At 38.1% G+C, this 18696-nt stretch overlaps 1 long non-coding RNA gene across 1 annotated transcript in view; it reads right to left on the bottom strand.

Moving 5' to 3' along the window:
* Nucleotides 1-9178: 9178 nt before the first annotated feature.
* Nucleotides 9179-18696, bottom strand: part of LOC139193693 (uncharacterized) — a 43420-nt gene continuing 33902 nt past the window's right edge. The window contains exons 2-3 of the long non-coding RNA XR_011578095.1: nucleotides 9767-9860; nucleotides 9179-9279 (exon numbers count right to left, since the gene is read on the bottom strand). This is a non-coding gene — a long non-coding RNA (uncharacterized lncRNA). The remainder of the gene's footprint in view (nucleotides 9280-9766; nucleotides 9861-18696) is intronic.

Genomic DNA, 18696 nt, shown 5'->3' with positions numbered 1-18696 from the left:
TTACCATTTAATTTTATGGTGGAACCCCAACTTTATTCATGGTATCAGAATAGGCTGACCCACATGTGAAGCCCAATGGCCACACGTGCTCCATGTCACCCAATTTGTGTTGTCCACATATTTGGCTTAAAAACTCGTCACACATGTGAGGGCGTAAGGATGTGAAGATTTTTCAAGCCTTACGTGAGGGGCGTGTGAAAATGTGAAAGTAAAAGAGTTGGTTTTATGATAAAACCCTAACTTTCTTCAGTTTTGGGTTGGAAACATTCTCAATTGCTGCGTTCGTATGAATTGATTAGCACATCTTGATCACATGTGTCCTTGTTGTCTATATTTTCCTCATTTGTTCCCGTAAAATAAAATTAAGTCATCACATAAATCTACCAAGTGTGTGTTCATTGATTATAATTCCTGCTCTAATTATAATAAGGTTTCACCTAAATCTATCTACAAAGTTGTCACTTAAATCTGGTAAATAAGTATGTTCGTTGGTTATGCCAAGTTCCACCATCGAAACACGACGCGAAGACAACCTTTACGATAGCATCCCCATTCCCGACGAGCGACATTACTGACAGTGCTGGTACTACCAACACCAACAGGTTCCTCTCTGGATTATTTTGATAAGGATCTTGGGAATTCGTGAATCGTATTCGTTCATCGTACATCGTGCGGTCAGTTTTTGTTAAATATTGTTTGTGTTTAATTTTAAATAAAAATATTTAAAATAATTTCTGACTGTACAATGTACAATAAATAAACACGATTGATGGATTCTCGAGATCCTCACAAAGAGGATCCGGCAAGGATCTGAATTCCTACCAACATTCACTTGCAGGGAAATAATCATAACTTGTCAGCATTATGAAACCCTAACGAAATCTTAGACCAACTGCTTTGGTACGGAAGCAAATGTGACACATAAAAAAGTAAAATACAGCAAACTCTCCAGGATACAATTTTCAGCCTACTCGAGTTGCCAGCCTATGTTTCAGTTCAAATGACAAGTTTTTTTTTTTTTTTTTTTTATCAGAACCAGTTGTGTCTTCCATTTTGGCACATATAGATATAGTTACACATCAAAACAACTTGTTCATCTCAACACCAGCGCCCTTCAGTGGCAGCAGGAGAACCCCTCCAACCCGCCCGCCCATCATAGTTAATCTCTTTCAGCAACAACATGTTGGGGCTGTGACGTCATTTAATTATCTTGCCTAGTGACTTGATTCACATGACCGTCTCAGTTCACATAATTTAATTCAAGACCCAAATTCAAATAAGAAAAATAATTCCTCGTCCCAACCAATCATCCCAATTGCAAGAGAGAAAAACAAATGATTTTGGCGTAAAATAAAATCAAGTCAAATCAAGTCGTCACCTAAATCTACTAAGTGTGCGTTTGTTGATTATAACTCCGGCTCAAAATGTAAGGCCATCTCCAATGGGTTGATTTGCCAAAAAACTCATCTCCAACTGATGTCTGAGCTATAATTCTGTGAAGCCAACCAAGCTATTATTTGGCCCAAAGGGCTATCACGCAGACCAAATGTAGCCCCCCTCCTAGCCCTTTTTGGGACATAACTTCTCAGTTGCAATAATTAATTCAAATTCAATGACTACATTTAAAGAAAAATTTAACAACAGTTTCATTAAATTACCAATAAATTTAAAATATAAATTATTGAGAGGGACTATGTTTAGCTCATTCGGTTGGAGATGATATATGAGTATGGCCTGACACTATTCATTAAAAAATGATTTGTTGCAGGGCTACAATTCTGGACGGAGCTATGTTAAGCCCTTTCGGTTGGAGATGGCCTAATAAGTTTTCACCTAAATCTAGCAAGTGTGTTTGTTGGTTATGCCAAGTTCCCACCATTGAAACACAACGCAAAGATGACAAATTCACATGCAGGGAAAATAATCGTAACTTGTCATCATTATGAAACCCTAAGGAAATCTTAGACCAACTTCTTTGGTACGGAAGCAAAGGTAACACATAAAAGAGTAAATTACAGCAAACTCTCCTGGATACAACTTTCAGCCCACTCGAGTTGTTTCTCCTATTTCATATAATCTTTATCATCTTCATCATCGTCCCCAGTTGTCTCCTGTCTCGATAGAATCATATAGAATGTTGTGAATAATCTACCAAACAAATTTGGCTCGTAACTAAAACCAAAATATTAAGGTCTTGGTCCGCATTCAATCTTTTATTTTCGTTTGACAAAGCATATTTCTAAGCAATATGATTAGAAGTTAGGATGGTGTGTTACCTCGCTGTTCCATTCGTCTTTATCTGGTGAAAAACCGTAGTCTTCTGCATCTGCATCAGAAGCCGAACCATTTTCCTCTTCTACGGGTTCAAGACCATCGCACTCTTCGTCTCTGAGTCATAAAATTAAAAAGAAATCGTATAACTAATGGCATTGAAAAAATAGGGAAGAAGAAAAAGAACAAAGCAACTTACTTTGCGAAGCTATACCTAATACGGAAACTAGCCCCGCTGATGTCCACATCACATGGCGTCGAATGCAAGGTCTCGATATAGCTTCCTCCTCCACTTGCAATGACGATTCGGAACGTGGTGACCCACAGTGGTTGACAATCACTTCTGCAGCTCTCCATGGCAGTCTGGACAAGGCAAAAGTCTGAACCCCCCAGGTGAACGATATACTCCGTTCGCGAACTAGTAGGGTCACAATGCACAGACTCTGTGTGGCCTTTCAAACCTGGCAACGTCAATGGCCTGCTCACCGAGTAGGTAGTAGAATTGAAGTTGAACTCTATAACGTCACCATATCTGCATAGATGCTATCGCCCACAACCACGGCCCTCCCCCGGAAAGGATAACCACACTGGTCACGACAAGGTACTTCTTATTGGTGTATAAATGTATTTGCTGTGTTAGGTTTATTATAAGCATTGTGCAGGTTTTAATGTAAGCCATTGGATCACATTTCATATGGTATCTAGATTTAGAGTATAATGAGTCATATCTCATGACAAGTGTAAGCATCTTACATGATGGCTTAGAAATGAATGGTTGTGATGGATTTGTAATGTTGTGAGAGAGTGAATTTGTTTCTCACTCCTCCAACGGTAAATCATGTTCTTTGAGCTCTTTGTTTTAGAACAAGCTGAATACATTGAAACCTTGAAAAAAGCTCTGCTCTGTGTGTGTGTGTGCACTTACTGTTCCATTGAATCTACCCAGGAAATCAAACACTAATATGGTATCAGAGCAAGGTTGGATCTAAGTCTGGGCGTAAATCTGTGACAAGGTTCGCAGCTGAGGAACTCGACAGAGAATCGAGTTTGCTGCGATTGAAGAACGATCTGAAAATCTCTGGGTAACTCGATAACAAGTCTAATATGGCTGGATCGAGTGGTGCAGATCTTCGAGCACCGATTTTCAATGGGGAAAACTTTGATTTCTGGCAGATAAAGATGAAGACCATTTTCAGATCTCACGATCTGTGGGATATGGTTGAAACGGGGTATAATCCTCCGGTGAAGAAAGAAGACGAAGAACTCACTGTCGCTGAACTAAAGCAGCTGAAGGAGAACATGATCAAGGATGCTAAGGCTCTCGGGATTATTCAAGGTGCTGTGTCCGATGAAATCTTCCCACGAATCGCCATTCTGGAAACAGCAAAAGAAGCCTGGGATATACTGAAGCAAGAGTTTATTGGAGATAAACAGGTGAGATCTGTAAAACTTCAAAGCTTAAGGCGTGATTTTGAATATACTCGAATGAGTGAACATGAATCATTTTCTGTGTATCTTGTGCGGCTGTTGGATCTCATTACACAAATGAAAAGTTATGGTGAGAGTATTGGAAATCAAAGAATAATGCAGAAATTATTGATTAGTCTTCCTAGATCTTATGATAGTATTGTAGCTGTGATTGAGAATACTCGGGATTTGGAGTCAGTTGAGGTGCAAGATGTAGTTGCTACTCTAAAAGGGTTTGAGCAAAGAATTGAGAGACACTCTGAAAATAATACGGAAAAAGCCTTTGCTAGTTTAAGCATAGCTCCCAGGAAGAACAATTACAATGGGAATCAAAGTTTTAAACCCACAAAGAACTGGCAGACAAAAAGTAAGAAATGGGATAACAAATCTGTGCACCAAGGAAAATTTATTGGGCCTTCTAATAATGTCAAGAATGCTTGTAAGTACTGTGATAAACTTCACTTTGGAGAGTGTTGGTTCAAGGGGAAACCAAGATGTCATAACTGTGATAAGCCAGGACATTTTGTCAAGGATTGCAGGTCAAAGAAGGTTACTCAACAGGCCAATTATGCCAAACAAGTGGAGAACAATCCAACCATGTTCTATGTGTGTATGGCTGCTGCAGTGAAGAAGGGAGAAGATGTTTGGTATGTTGATAGTGGCTGCAGTAATCACATGACAGGAAGAGAAGATTTATTGGAGAACATTGATAGAAGTGTTACTGCCAAAGTTGAGATGGGCACAGGGGAGTTGGTTAATGTAGTTGGAAAATGAGAGTTAATGGTTGCAACTAAGCAAGGAAAAAGGTACATCAAGGAGATCATGTTGGTACCTGGTTTAAAGGAGAACCTATTCAGTGTGGGACAGATGATGGAGCATGGATATTATCTTGTATATGGAGGGATTGAAGTCAAAATTTATGAAGATTTTACATGCTCTAATCTGGTAGTTAAAGTTCCCATGAAGGGAAATCGAAGTTTTCCTTTGAAGTTGCAACCAGGAATTCAAATTGCTATGAAGGCAAATGTTAGACAAGATGCTGAGATATGGCATAGAAGACTCGGGCATCTACATATGAATGCTCTAATGCAACTCCAAGAGCATGACATGGTGACTGGTTTACCTGAGCTCAGAATGAACTCCACAGTATGTGAGGGATGTGCCCTTGGCAAGCATTCCAGAAATGCATTTCCTAAAGAAACCAAGTGGAGAGCTGCTCTACCATTGGAATTGATCCACACTGATATATGTGGTCCTATGCAAACACCAACCAAAGCAGGAAATAAGTACTTTATCACATTCACTGATGATTGTACCAGAATGGGATGGGTGTATTTTCTCAGGAACAAATCTGAGGCATTTGGTGTGTTCAAAAGGTTTAAAGCAACTGTTGAACTACAAAGTGGGTTCAAACTGAAAAAATTAAGAAGTGACATGGGAGGAGAGTATACTTCACTTTAATTTTCTCAGTTTTGTGAAGATTTTGGGTTGGAGAGACAGCTCACAGTGGCCTATTCTCCTCAGCAGAATGGTGTTGCAGAGAGGAGGAATAGAACCATTGTAGAAATGGCTAAGTGTATGATGCTGGAGAAGGGTATTCCATTTGAATTTTGGGCAGAAGCAGTTAACACTGCTGTCTATATTCTAAATAGATGTCCCACCAAAGCTTTGAACAAGAAAACTCCTTTTGAATCTTACAATGGAAGGAAACCTGGAGTGAAACATTTAAGAGTGTTTGGATCTCTATGCTATGCACAAGTTCCATCACAAATGAGGCAGAAACTGGATGCAACAAGTGTCAAATGCATTTTTCTTGGTTATGGATCCTGTGAGAAAGGTTACAGGTTATTCAATCCTGAAACCAAGAAGATTATTATCTCAAGAGATGTAATCTTTGATGAGAACTCTTGCTGGAATTGGAAAACTCATGTTGAGAAGAATCTGTCTATTTCTGTCTCTAATGGAGTACATTGTGATGAAGGGAGTAATGTTGAAAGTGAAGGAGATGAGGGGTGTACAGAATCTGTACTAGAGCAACAAGATCAAACTGTTGTTTCTCATTTAAGTCAAGAGGAACAAGTGAATCTTACTGAACCGCAAGAGTTTGATCACACACCTCTCAAATTCAGAAGTGTGAAAGATATATCTGAAAGGTGTAATTTCTGTGTGATAGAACCTGAGTGTTTTGAAGAAGCATCAGGTGATGAAGCTTGGAGAAAAGCTATGTCTACAGAAATTGAAATGATAGAAAAGAATGGTACATGGGAGTTAGTCAATAGGCCGTTTGATAAACCAATAATTGGTGTCAAATGGGTCTATAAGACAAAGCTTAATCTTGATGGATCAGTGCAGAAAAATAAGGCAAGATTAGTGGCAAAGGGCTATTCTCAAAAGCCTGGGGTTGACTTTAATGAGACCTTTGCACCAGTGGCAAGGCTTGATACCATTAGAACCTTGATTGCATTGGCAGCCCAAAAGGAATGGAAATTGTTCCAATTGGATGTTAAATCGTCATTCCTAAATGGTACACTACATGAGGAAGTATATGTTGATCAACCACAGGGGTTTGAAGTCAAATGGAAAGAAGACAAGGTTTACAGAATGAAAAAGGCCTTATATGGTCTGAAACAAGCTCTCAGAGTTTGGTATGATGAGATAGATACATATTTCAATCAGTCTGGTTTCAAGAGAAGTCAAAGTGAAGCTACTTTGTATACTAAATTCAGTGATGTAGGTGTGCTTATTGTATCTCTGTATGTAGATGACATTATCTACACAGGGAGTTCTGATAAGATGGATCAAGAATTCAAAAATGATATGATGAAACAGTATGAAATGTCAGATTTGGGATTGTTGCATCATTTCCTTGGCTTAGGCATCATTCAGGCAGATAATGGCATATTCATTCATCAAAAGAAGTACGCCAAGTCTTTACTGGAAAAATTTGGTTTGAATGACTGTAAAGCTGTGAAAACTCCACTTGCTATTACTGACAGATTATCCAAAGTTGATGGAAGTGAGGAAGCTGATGAAGGTTTATACAGGAAAATGGTTGGTAGTTTGTTATATCTAATAGCTACTAGACCAGATTTAATGTATGCATCATGCTTGTTGGCAAGATTTATGCATAAACCTACCATGAAGCACATGGGAACAGCTAAAAGGGTATTGAGATATGTACAAGGCACATTGGATTTTGGAATTGAATATGTGAAGGGTAAAGCTACTGTGTTAATAGGCTATTGTGATAGTGACTGGGCAGGAAGCTTGGATGATATGAAAAGTACCTCGGGCTATGCATTCAGTTTTGGTTCAGGGGTATTCTCTTGGGCTTCTGTTAAACAATGCAGTGTGGCACTATCTACTGCAGAAGCTGAATATGTATCTGCTGCAGTAGCCACAACACAAGCACTGTGGCTGAGATTTGTGTTGTCTGATTTTGGAGAAGAACAAGTAGAGGCTACATTTTTGCTCTGTGATAATACCTCTGCCATAGCCATGTCCAAGAATCCAGTATTCCATCAGAAAACAAGGCATATCAACAGAAAATATCACTTCATAAAGGATGCTATTCAAGATGGCACCATTGAATTACACTACTGCAGAACAGATGAGCAATTGGCAGACATGTTTACAAAGGCACTTCCTAAAGATCGGTTTGAATACTTGAGAAATGCACTTGGAGTAAAATCAGCAAAACATTTAGAAGGGAGTATTGGTGTATAAATGTATTTGCTGTGTTAGGTTTATTATAAGCATTGTGCAGGTTTTAATGTAAGCCATTGGATCACATTCCATATGGTATCTAGATTAGAGTATAATGAGTCATATCTTATGACAAGTGTAAGCATCTTACATAATGGCTTAGAAATGAATGGTTGTGATGGATTTGTAATGTTGTGAGAGAGTGAATTTGTTTCTCACTCCTCCAATGGTAAATCATGCTCTTTGAGCTCTTTGTTTTAGAACAAGCTGAATACATTGAAACCTTGAAAAAAGCTCTGCTGTGTGTGTGTGTGTGTGCACTTACTGTTCCATTGAATCTACCCAAGAAATCAAACACTAATACTTCTGACTTTACAGGGTACCATTTTTCTCAAGCTACGTGAAATGCCATGAATCTAAATCCTTTGCTACCATATAATGAAACCAAAATATAGCCGCAGCATACGACATAACCAACTATCTCCTCACAATACACAGGTTTGGAGGGTAGAATTGGGAGAGTCTCCTAACGGTCTGCGCCGGGATCATATCGCTCAAGGGGTGGAGATGGCATCTCATATACGAGGCATGCTGGACTTGCAAGATAATAAAGCTTTCCATACGCAGCAATCATGGTTCCAATTGGCTTAGATGACTTGGGGGACCTGAACGTACCCCATGACATACTCTGTGTGTCATAAACATATCCCTTCAATGAGTCGGGTGTCATGGAAGGAGGGGGGCCAAGGGGCATGGCTAGTGTGGATGCAAATTTTCTCCTCCTCGATCTTAGACGATTTTGTACCTACAAAACAAGTAGCACCTTAGGTTAGGCGAAAAGCCTCACGCGCCCACGATGAATGGGGGGCTTTGGTCGAAGAACCTCAAATGCCAAAGTTAGAATTTTAGATAGAAAGAGTGTTTAGAGCATTTGGGATTTTTTTGTAAGAGAATTGGAATGAATATTTGGTGAAAATAGGAGCCTATTTATAGGGCTAGGTTGGTTCACTTTAGAGAGGAAATGTAGCCGGCCACTTAGTAGGGTTTTTAGGTTTTATTTTGGTTTAATTAGCCAATTAATTGGCTAATTAAACATAAAAGGAAATGGTTTGGTGGTTATGGAATTTATTGGATAATAAAAAGGAAGAAATGGTGAAAAAAGGTAGAAAAAGTGATGGATTAGGTTTTGAAAGGGGATAGCCGGCCCTCTAGTAATTTTAGGTTTGAATGGGTGTTTCAATTGACAATTAAGGGATTGATTAGGTAACTAATCCCTTAATTAGTCAATTTTTAGGAAATATGAAAGGAAAATAATATTTAGCTAATTGATTAGCTAAATAATGGAATATAAAACATATAGAATAAATTAGGTTTTGGGAATTACCTTAAATGAGGATGGATGAGATAGGTTTTAAATTGTTACCTATTTTGGGCACTTTTGACTTGGTTGAAAGATGATTGTCCACTTCTTGCGCATAGGAATCCTAGTATGCCTCAAGGGTATTTTTGTCCTCTTTTGTCCAAAAGTCCACGTGTCGCCTAGTGAATATTTTTGGCTCCACAGCTAGGTTATTTAGCAACATGTATAACTTGGAGGGAGTTGAGGGGCTGCACGCGCTCGCACCGTGCAAGACAGCTTGACGCGAGAACAGCAAACCCACTTGATCAAAAAACCTGGCTACAGGTTGTTTAGCAATGTGAGTGGCTCCTCATGTTCCTTCTGATCCTTGATGGATTTCGACTTCATATAACTTGCCTTTATATGGGGGTTGACAAGATCCCGCCAATACAAACACAGATTTATAAGCTCTTCTCTCCTGCCTTATCATGTGCAAGCTGGACAACAGTAGTAAATGCCACATGAAGACAGAGATTAAAGATTTATTTAGGGGAGTTTAGAAAATTTCAAATTTCCTAAATTAATTTTATTTATTTATTCATTTAGGTAGGGAATGGAATCTCATGTAATTTGGTTTGATTAATGTAGTACAGTAGTAGTAGGGTCTTTCTGAGTTATATTTTCCTATTATTGTTGTTGGTTGGGGTACAAGGAAAAAAATGGTTTTGCGAAAAAAATTTGCCAAAGTTTAACTCACAGCTTCAAGAACACAAAGCCAATTCTGGGAAGGTCACTAAAACAAGTACATGCATGATCATCCTCTAATGACTACTCGAAATCGAAATTTAAAACAATTCACAATTCCAACCCAATCCAATCCAACCGACAGATAGCAGAAAAATAAAAAAATAAAAAAAATCAAACTTTTCACAAATTCACAAAGACCAAAAAGGAAGGAGAGGATATGAGAGGAGAGAATGGTACCTGGAAAGTTTGGAAAGTCTGCCTAATACACGTATATGATCAGACTGATCAGAATAAGAAGACGATGACAATGACAACAAAGTGGCAACAAGACCTTCATTCCCCGGTGAATGTCCAAGGAAGTCGAGCTCAATTTTGGGATTTCGCCAGCCAACTTCCGCAAACCCTCCATTACTCAATGTTTACAGAAAACCCAATCCACAACACCTAATCTTGTTCACGAATGTGTAACCTTAACGCTAATTATGCTTTCCAATTCTCAACTTTGTAACACCGTAGTTGTGGAGCCCAAAACAATCAAGAGACGACAATGGGTTTTAGGGTAAAAATAACAAAATTACTCTCGAGGAACACTGGAATTCGTACGCGCGAGTAGTGGATAATCATCTCACTATCAAGTCAAAAGTGCCCAAAATAGGTATTTATTCAAAACCTATTTCATGCATCCTCATCAAATCTTCTCCACAAGGTAACCCCCAAAACATTCATTTCAAATTATATTAATTAGCTAATTAATTGATTTATTACCTAATTAATCTATTAATTGGCTAATTAACTACCAATTATACCCCAAAAATGCCTGGTTACCATCTCTCCAAAGAGGGCCGGCCATGCTCTATATATACTACCCCATTTTCTCTAAAACCCTAAGTTCTACACTCTTGCTAAATTCTCTAAATTCTCTAAACATTTTTCCCTCAAAATTATAACTAAGGCATCGAAGGTTCTTCGGCCAAAGCCCCCCATTCATTGTGGCGCATGAGGCTCTTGGCCTTGACCCAAGGTGTTATTTGTTTTGTAGGTGCAATTTTGTCCAAGAAGAAGAAAACGGAAATTTGCATCCACAAATTGATGTTTTCATTGAGAGTTGAGTCACACACTCGTATAAGTCTCTTGCATCTAAGGTTTTTTGTTTCTTTGCTTATTTGTAGATTTTTCGTACGTTCTTATTCTTGAAATTTTTATTTCTAAAAATTGTTTGATAAAACGTAAAAAAAAAAGTACAATGGTAAGAGATTGGGAAACCTCGACAAACAAAAATTCCAACGTTCAAGGATTAGGACCGCGACGATCTACAAAGCTCTACATAGCAGTGAATGAAGCGGCACCCCCACGAGGCACCACCATGGCAACCATCACAGTGGCCACCACGGCAGCCACCCTTGGCAAAACCCACATCTCCAAAGCCATGGCCCAAGCCGTGCCATTTCAACCTTCAAGGGCCCAAGCCCCAGCCGAGCCAACCCGTGCTGCCCAAATCCAACGTGAGCCCAATGCGTTGCCAAACCAAGCCTTAGCCTCGCACCCATGTGCATCACACACCGAGCAGCCCACTCATGTGGCCCAGCCTGCTCTCGTGGCCTTCCAAGCAGCCCAAATTGGTCCAAGATTAGGTCAACCATCCCGACTTCAAATTTCTGGGCCTACGGTTGAAACAGGGGGTATTTTCACCATAGTTCTCTGCGTATTTGATATTTCCCAACTCAAATCTCGCGCCAAAGTCTACTACACTTCCACTGCTCAAGGAGACGCATTCCTTCCAAGCTCTTCCAATCCAGATGGAGAATAACACTTGTCTCGACAAGTCATAGAATTGATGAGCGCCCTTGCACGACAGACGACCTTGGTGAATCAGCTCTTGCAGCGCACCGAGATGCAACGTGCCCTAGACGAGATGTCCCGAAGTAGGACAAGGCAAACAAAAAACCTCTCCAGCAGTGTCCTGGCAAGCAGCTACTCGACTAGCCACGAACCGAGCGTTCGGGCAGTGTACACTTCTGATTGAGGCCCCAAGATAGCGTATACTCCCGTCTTAGCTCGCGGATGAGCATGTACTCTCAGTCAAGCCCACAGACGAGTATATACTCACGGTTGAGGTCAACCTTCGATAATCAACATAAGCAACCTTCCAGGCGAAGTGTTTATTCACGGCTAAGCCCGCAAGGAGCATCCTTCACCTTACATCGGAGTTGGCAGCATGACGGACGGAGAGAAGCAGTTACTCAATCCGGCTCAAGTTCAACCAGTAGCCTGTGAAGAACTCGCCCGTCTGCTAAGAACGCATCACATGCGCTGCAACCGCAGCATAGACTAGCCAAACAAATGGAAGAACAGCCTAGACCAGCAGGTCATGACTGAGGGCAGTCGAAAGTTCCGCTACCCTAACAAAGGCAAATTCAGGAAGAAGTAGAAAGGCTCCTGACCAAGCGATTGTGCGATTTCCAACGTAACGAGGTCGTTGATGAGGCACTACGACGAGACATGACCAACATAAGCAGGTCACCCTTCACAAATGAGATCGAGCAGGCAGAGCCTCCATGTAAGTTCAGTAAACCACATTTCACATCATTCAAAGGGGATAAAGACCTGGAGAGACACCTAAAACACTATCGAAGCACCATGATCCTCTATTGAAACAACGACGATCTCATGTGCAAGATATTCACCACCACTCTACAAGGTGAGGCGCAAGATTGGTTCTACACCCTGCCGCCACAATCCATCCGGAGTTTCGATGAATTTTCTTTGATTTTTACCAAAGAATATTCATCATATCACTTGATAAAGAAAAAGTCCTACCACTTGTTCGACGTCAAGAAGAACCCAAAAGAGTCGTCTCGCGACTATGTGAAGAGATTCAAAGCAGAGAAGGCAAAGATAGTCGGATGCAACAACTCGATAGCTAGAGTAACCTTCCAAAAAGGACTCCTAACAGACCACCCGTTGTTCAGAGAATTGATCATGAAAGAAGATCTAACTCTGGTAGACTCTTTCGCTTTGGCAAAGAAGCAAGCACTTTGGGACGAGGTTCGCCGATGCAAATTCAAGGCAAATCCAAGCAATCTTGAATATGAAGTCCCCTACTACTCTGAATGAGATTCAAGGTTTGAATGGACAAGCAGCCACATCTGAAGCAGCAATAAGCTCTACCATCATACGAGAAAAGCTGGGGGCCTGACTACCTATATTTCACAGTTCAAAAGCTCTCCTTGATGCTACCAAAAATTCAAAAGCTAACTTTGGAGATAGTTGTTGCAACCCGAAAGCTTAAGTTTTACCTTCAAACGCACGCAATCATCCTTATGACGCACTATTCCACTCAATTCAGATGCGCGACAATAAAAGGCACGACAAGGGCAGACGAACACTAACGAATCAAAGTTTTCTAACAAACGCAATAACTCAGCCCAAAAGGCACGACAAGGGTAGACGAACACTAGAAGAAAGTTGGCTTATTTCCTCCACATGTCCATCTCCCAAGTCTGCCAACATCCTTACTCACAATAAAGCCACTGCTTCAAACCATGTGGATAAACATTCCCACATGAAACTTTTGGTATATTTGCACACCAATCCCCCCAAAATGTCATATTTTGGCTTTAAAATCAAATAAGTAAATTTGTGCATATTTTAGTTGCAAACACATGGAACATTGGTAGAGCCTAGAATGATTGACAAACTCCTTAAATAAGACATTGAAAATGTGGGGGTTTCTTGCACAAGTGCACTAGATCAGATATGGCTTATGTAGTAAGCAAAATCAAGTTTGGCTATTTTGATGTGTTATTCATGGTTTTAAGGTACTAAAGGTACATTATCATGGACTATAATTACGATCTGCAAAGTATATCGTCCACTGTACTAAATGGTTTGATGATGTTTGATAATTGATTTTTGATAATATGAAGTAAAAAATATACATGCAAGTCAAATCTCAAATAAAAGTGCATTGCACAGTTCGAAGAGGAAGCGCACTGGCTTCAAAAGATTTTAGAGGATAATCCTATGTAAATATTGTGATGGTTTGTCGAATTGAGCAAAGCACAATGTCTAAGTGCGAAAGAGTTATTTGCATCTTATAATGAATATTTTAAGGTATGGAGAGGTTAAAGACCTTCCTATGAATACCTTAAATGTGGGGGAATAGATTCAAGTGTTAGCAAATTACTTACAAAAGACCCAACATATATATACTTTTAAGGACTTGACATTGGAAACAACTACTCTCGTAGCCAACATAGCTAATGAATCAACAGGGCGGAAACCTAACTTAGTTGATTGGCGATCTATGGTCTAAATTCAATAGGCAAACTGGTTGGGCATGATTCAAAGAGTTAACACACTATATACCTCATTCCTATGATGGAAGAAGTGTGTTATCTGCAGAAGTTATAGGTTGTGTATTTATACTTAATGACAATGATATATTAACAATAAAAGGAATATAGCAAACTATTCTTAATCAGTGGTCACCTATATGAGAGTATAAGTGGGTCGTTTCTATGAGAATGAGATGATTAAATTCTCTAAAGCTCTCATGAATTCGGGATTTGTTCGGGACCAAAATGAACACAACCGTATGAACCGTAATATATTAGGATTAGTGATGTGCGTTGCTTATTGTCTTAGTTTACTACTGCGGTGAACAGTTCAAGATTCAATATCCACTGCGTCCCCAAGTAAATCCGATAAGTATTCACTAAGGTAGGTTTAAGTCCAAAAGACACATCTCCTTATGCATCTCTTGTTCGCATGTACTTTCAAATTCTTCTAATTTTTTATTCATGTGGGGGATTGTTGGAAATTATATATTATAATATGAAATATTGTTATATATAATTTTAATAATTGAATGAAAAATAGTGTTAACCATATTTCATAAAAAAAAAAGTTATGTTGTTTTGCATTCTCTTGCTAAATGATATATACTTATAGATGAAAAATTACATCTCTTTAACAAGAAGTACTTGAGTTCTATGTAAACTCATGCAACCATATGTGTTAAGAAGAAAAAATTAGAGTTCATTTTTACTCTTGAGAAATAAGGTTTCTCCACTTTATTTATCTCATTTTTCGTTTGTCAAATTCTAAGTCATGTCTTGAAAGTACGGAATATATAAATTCGCCAGAGTCCGAAGATTGAAGTGCTTCGACTTCGGATTATAGATTGTTGAATCCTGGGAGACGGACGCCTACCAAACTATAAGCACAAGAGTAAGGACGAAATTCTGTCTTTAGTACATTACATTTTTGCAAGCCTCAATCTCCAAGTTTGTCAGTTTTTCTAACTTTCTCTCTTGTTGTTTATATTAATCTCAAACATAATTGATGTTGTGATTTTCTTTAGATTATAATCATTGGAATTATATTATTATTTATCATATTTTCTAATATTACTCCAACAACACTCACCAATTGTTTTCAACAAATGCCTTTTATTTGTACTTCCCACTAATCCTAGCTAGTCACATGATACATTATGGGTGTTTAAATATCCTAACCCAACTTCAACTAACACTGAGGCCTTTTGAGATAATACTCCACACCTGAAGGATTGTACAAGTGGTAATTACCAAGTTGGTGACAGTATCGGTGTTGTTGGAAGTGGGCCAAGGGCCTGTCCCTTGATAATTCAACATGGTATCAGAGCCAGGGAGCGAGCTTGTATTGTACTGCCATGTGATGGATGGATCCCCTTGGCCCCGCGCAATGATGGTGGGTCCATTGGCACTACATGTAGGGTGAGTCTCCTTGGCTCCACGATGTGTGGATCTCCCACGCGTGACCCACTAATTAGGTCCCACGTGAGCAAGCGTGTTGAAATGTCCCACATCGACCGTATCAATGAAAAAATCCACTCCAACTAACACCGATGCCTTTTGTGATAAAACCCCTCACCTGACGGATTGTGCAGGTAGTAATTATCAAGTTAGAGACAATATCAGTGTTGTTAGAAGTGAGCCAAAGACCTGTCTCTCTGAGAATTCTACAACAACCAATCAATTTGGGCTTGAAACAAAACAGAAAGACCCAAGTATTTTATTTTGCAATGCACATGCACGTCTTTTATTTTATTTTTCTCAGTCCCAAACAATATGCAAGTCAATTTAGTCATGTCCTTTATCGATCCACGCAGATTTCAACTACAAGTTGGCTTTAACAGATAAATGGTGTGTTTCAACCTTCACTTGATTTGAAATTGAAATGGTTACAGAGGAACAAGGGTAGTTTTGTTAAGGCCGAACCCATGAAATGCCGTGGGCTTTGGATCTTGATCACTCACACTCATGTCACAAATAAGAAAGAAAAAAAGTAAACTAGGCTGAACCCATAGAACTTGACCAATTGGATCGGTGGTAATGGATTACAACAATGACAAACCGAGCATATAAGGTCGGCTTGGCTAGCCGTTCGGGGTTCTACTGGAGGCGACCTACCTAATGCCCACCCTTGGAGCTAGGGTTAGTTTTTGGCTATGTAAGATGGGAATATATGTACATGAGAGGAGGAGGAGGTGAAGGAGGATGATTACTTCAGCTTTTTATAGGCTCCACTTCAAGTTATGGATTTTTTGAATATTTTATTGCACAACCCGTTAACTCGACACAACACAAAAATAACAGATTTTGGTTTAATTCTTTAACGAATTGGGTTGTTAGCAAATCACGTGTTAATAATATTTTTTTTAACAAACGATATAATATCTATTAAGGGGAGGGAGATAGGCTTGGTCTCACAATGGGCTAACAATAATGTGGTTCAAATTCGCCTTTGACGAGAATCGAACCTACGACCTCTCACTTACAAGTAAAGAGGAATACTACTAGACCGTAAAACTAAATGGCAAGAACATGTTAAGATAACGAGTTTGACATAAGACCATCCATTAAGATAACGAATATGATATGAAACACGACAAACAAAACCCGTTTGTAAGTCTAATTTTAAGGCATACGATGCCATTCTAATCTCTCTCTCAATCATTAGTCTCAAAGGCATAAGGTTTAGTTATTAAGGAATGGGCTATAACTACTGAGATATATGGGATGATAAATGCTCGTAAAGAGTAGTACAAAGACATGTGAGAGGGATTATAAAATCCCTATGTGGAAAAAATTATGGAGTAATTAGGTTTTCATCCTTATTTTTACTACTCTATTGATTAAAACCTTATTATTTTTCAATTTTTGATCAAGGTCCTTTGTATTAATAATATCATTAATTATTTCAATAATAAAATATTTTTTATTTCTAAATATATTCATTTAATATTAAAAATGTTACAATTAGTATATTTATTCTTATGGCTAAATTTTTTATCATATATTTTTATTTTTAGTTTGTACCCATTTTTAATTTGCAACCCCTTTTTAATTTGTACCAATTTTCCTTTCAGTTTTAATTTGTACCCATATATTAAATTCTTTTTGTGCCCATATTTTTTAAAGTTTTATTTGTATTGTACCCATATTTTTTTATTTATTTGTACCCATTTTTATTTTTGCTAAATGTACCCATTTTGAAGAATGTACCCATGTTTTGATACAATAATTTTTTGGTTATTTTTATGAATGTACCCATGTTTACACACACACACACACACACACAATAGTATATTTATATTTTAATATTTTTAATCCCACAAATTATGGTTTTTTATTTAAAATCTCATTACTATAAACAACTATAAATTTTAATTTTTAATTTAAAAAATATAGTAACGTACATAGAAATAAATTATCAATTAATTTCAGGGACTTGGATCAAAAATTGAAAACCAATAAGGTTTCAGTCAAAGATTGTTCATAACTAGGGACCACATCCAAAGTCTCCCAAAAATTATTTACACGTTATTCATACATGCTTTTGCAACGATCATCAAGAGCATTTCTAATCGTTTTATGTAAGGGAACTTTAACGAATAGCTCCGAGTACTATTTACTTTAATGAAAAATCATATTTTTACACTAAAAAATCAATCATGATATTATTCACTTTATCCTTTATTTTATCATTATCATTAAATCTCAATTTTCAAATATTTTTTATTAATTTTCCTTTTATGGTAATAGTGTATAGTTCATTCCCCACTAACTTGACCTCATTTCCTTGGAATTTGAAAATCCCTTACCGAAACATAGCATTGGTGCCATATTACCATAAAGAGGGAACTTTGGGTTTATGTGTGCATAACAGGCATGCATGAAAAAGGAGGCAAATGGTATTTGCCTAGTTTTCTTTTATATATTCAGGCTCCCTTTTTGTTAAGCAATGAGTCTCCCTTTTTGTCTATTTGGTATTTAGGCTCTATGGTATTTGTCAAGGTTTTTTTGTCTAGTGGCATTTATAGATTCTTCAAACAGATAAGCTCAGTCTTTTGTTCCAAAACACACACCTAGATAGTCCCTAATTATATTGTATATAAAAAGGCTTTATTTATTAAATTCAAACTCTTGGATGTAGGAAAATGAAATTTAAGGTATGTTTACTTGCCATGAAAGTAAATGACAAGACTAGACTCGATCTCAAGTGTTACCACTCTCTAGTAGTATTTTTCTTCATTTGTAAGTGAGATGCTTTAGGTTTGATTCTCGCAAAGACAAATTTGGACCATATTATTGCTAGCTCATTGTGAGACTTAGCACACTCTCTTACCCATCAATGTAGATAATATCGTTTATTAAAAAGTCTTTCGTATTTCTAAATTTCTAATCCATATTCATGTGCATTTACTAATGAGTGTGCTTAATATTTTTTGCAATTGATTCAGAATTTAATTGCATGAAACCCAGTATTTATTTTCTCTTATATATTATAAAGATAGCAATTAACTCTAATTTTTCCAAAAAATAATTCGCATATATAGAACGAAAGAATTGGACAGCAGGTACTAGTGATGAGCGGAGGCAAAGGTCATGGGCGAATTTGATTAATTTGAAACATGAGGGGTCAAAATGAAGAGTAAGTCAAACTTTAGGGACTATTCAGGATAAAATCAATAGTGTTCATCCTTCTTATTAGTACTTTCTTAGGACTGCAACTTCTCTGATAAAACTTCTTGTTTCTGCATCCTTTGCACTTTTCATAACTTACTGTTTGAGTTCGTAAAGTTCGATAACACGTGGATTAAGACAATTGGGCTTGCAAAG

The sequence above is a fragment of the Malus domestica genome, chromosome 17 (assembly GCF_042453785.1).
Source record: "Malus domestica chromosome 17, GDT2T_hap1".
In the NCBI taxonomy this organism is placed as follows: domain Eukaryota; kingdom Viridiplantae; phylum Streptophyta; class Magnoliopsida; order Rosales; family Rosaceae; genus Malus; species Malus domestica.
This window is presented reverse-complemented; position numbering and strand designations above follow the sequence as displayed.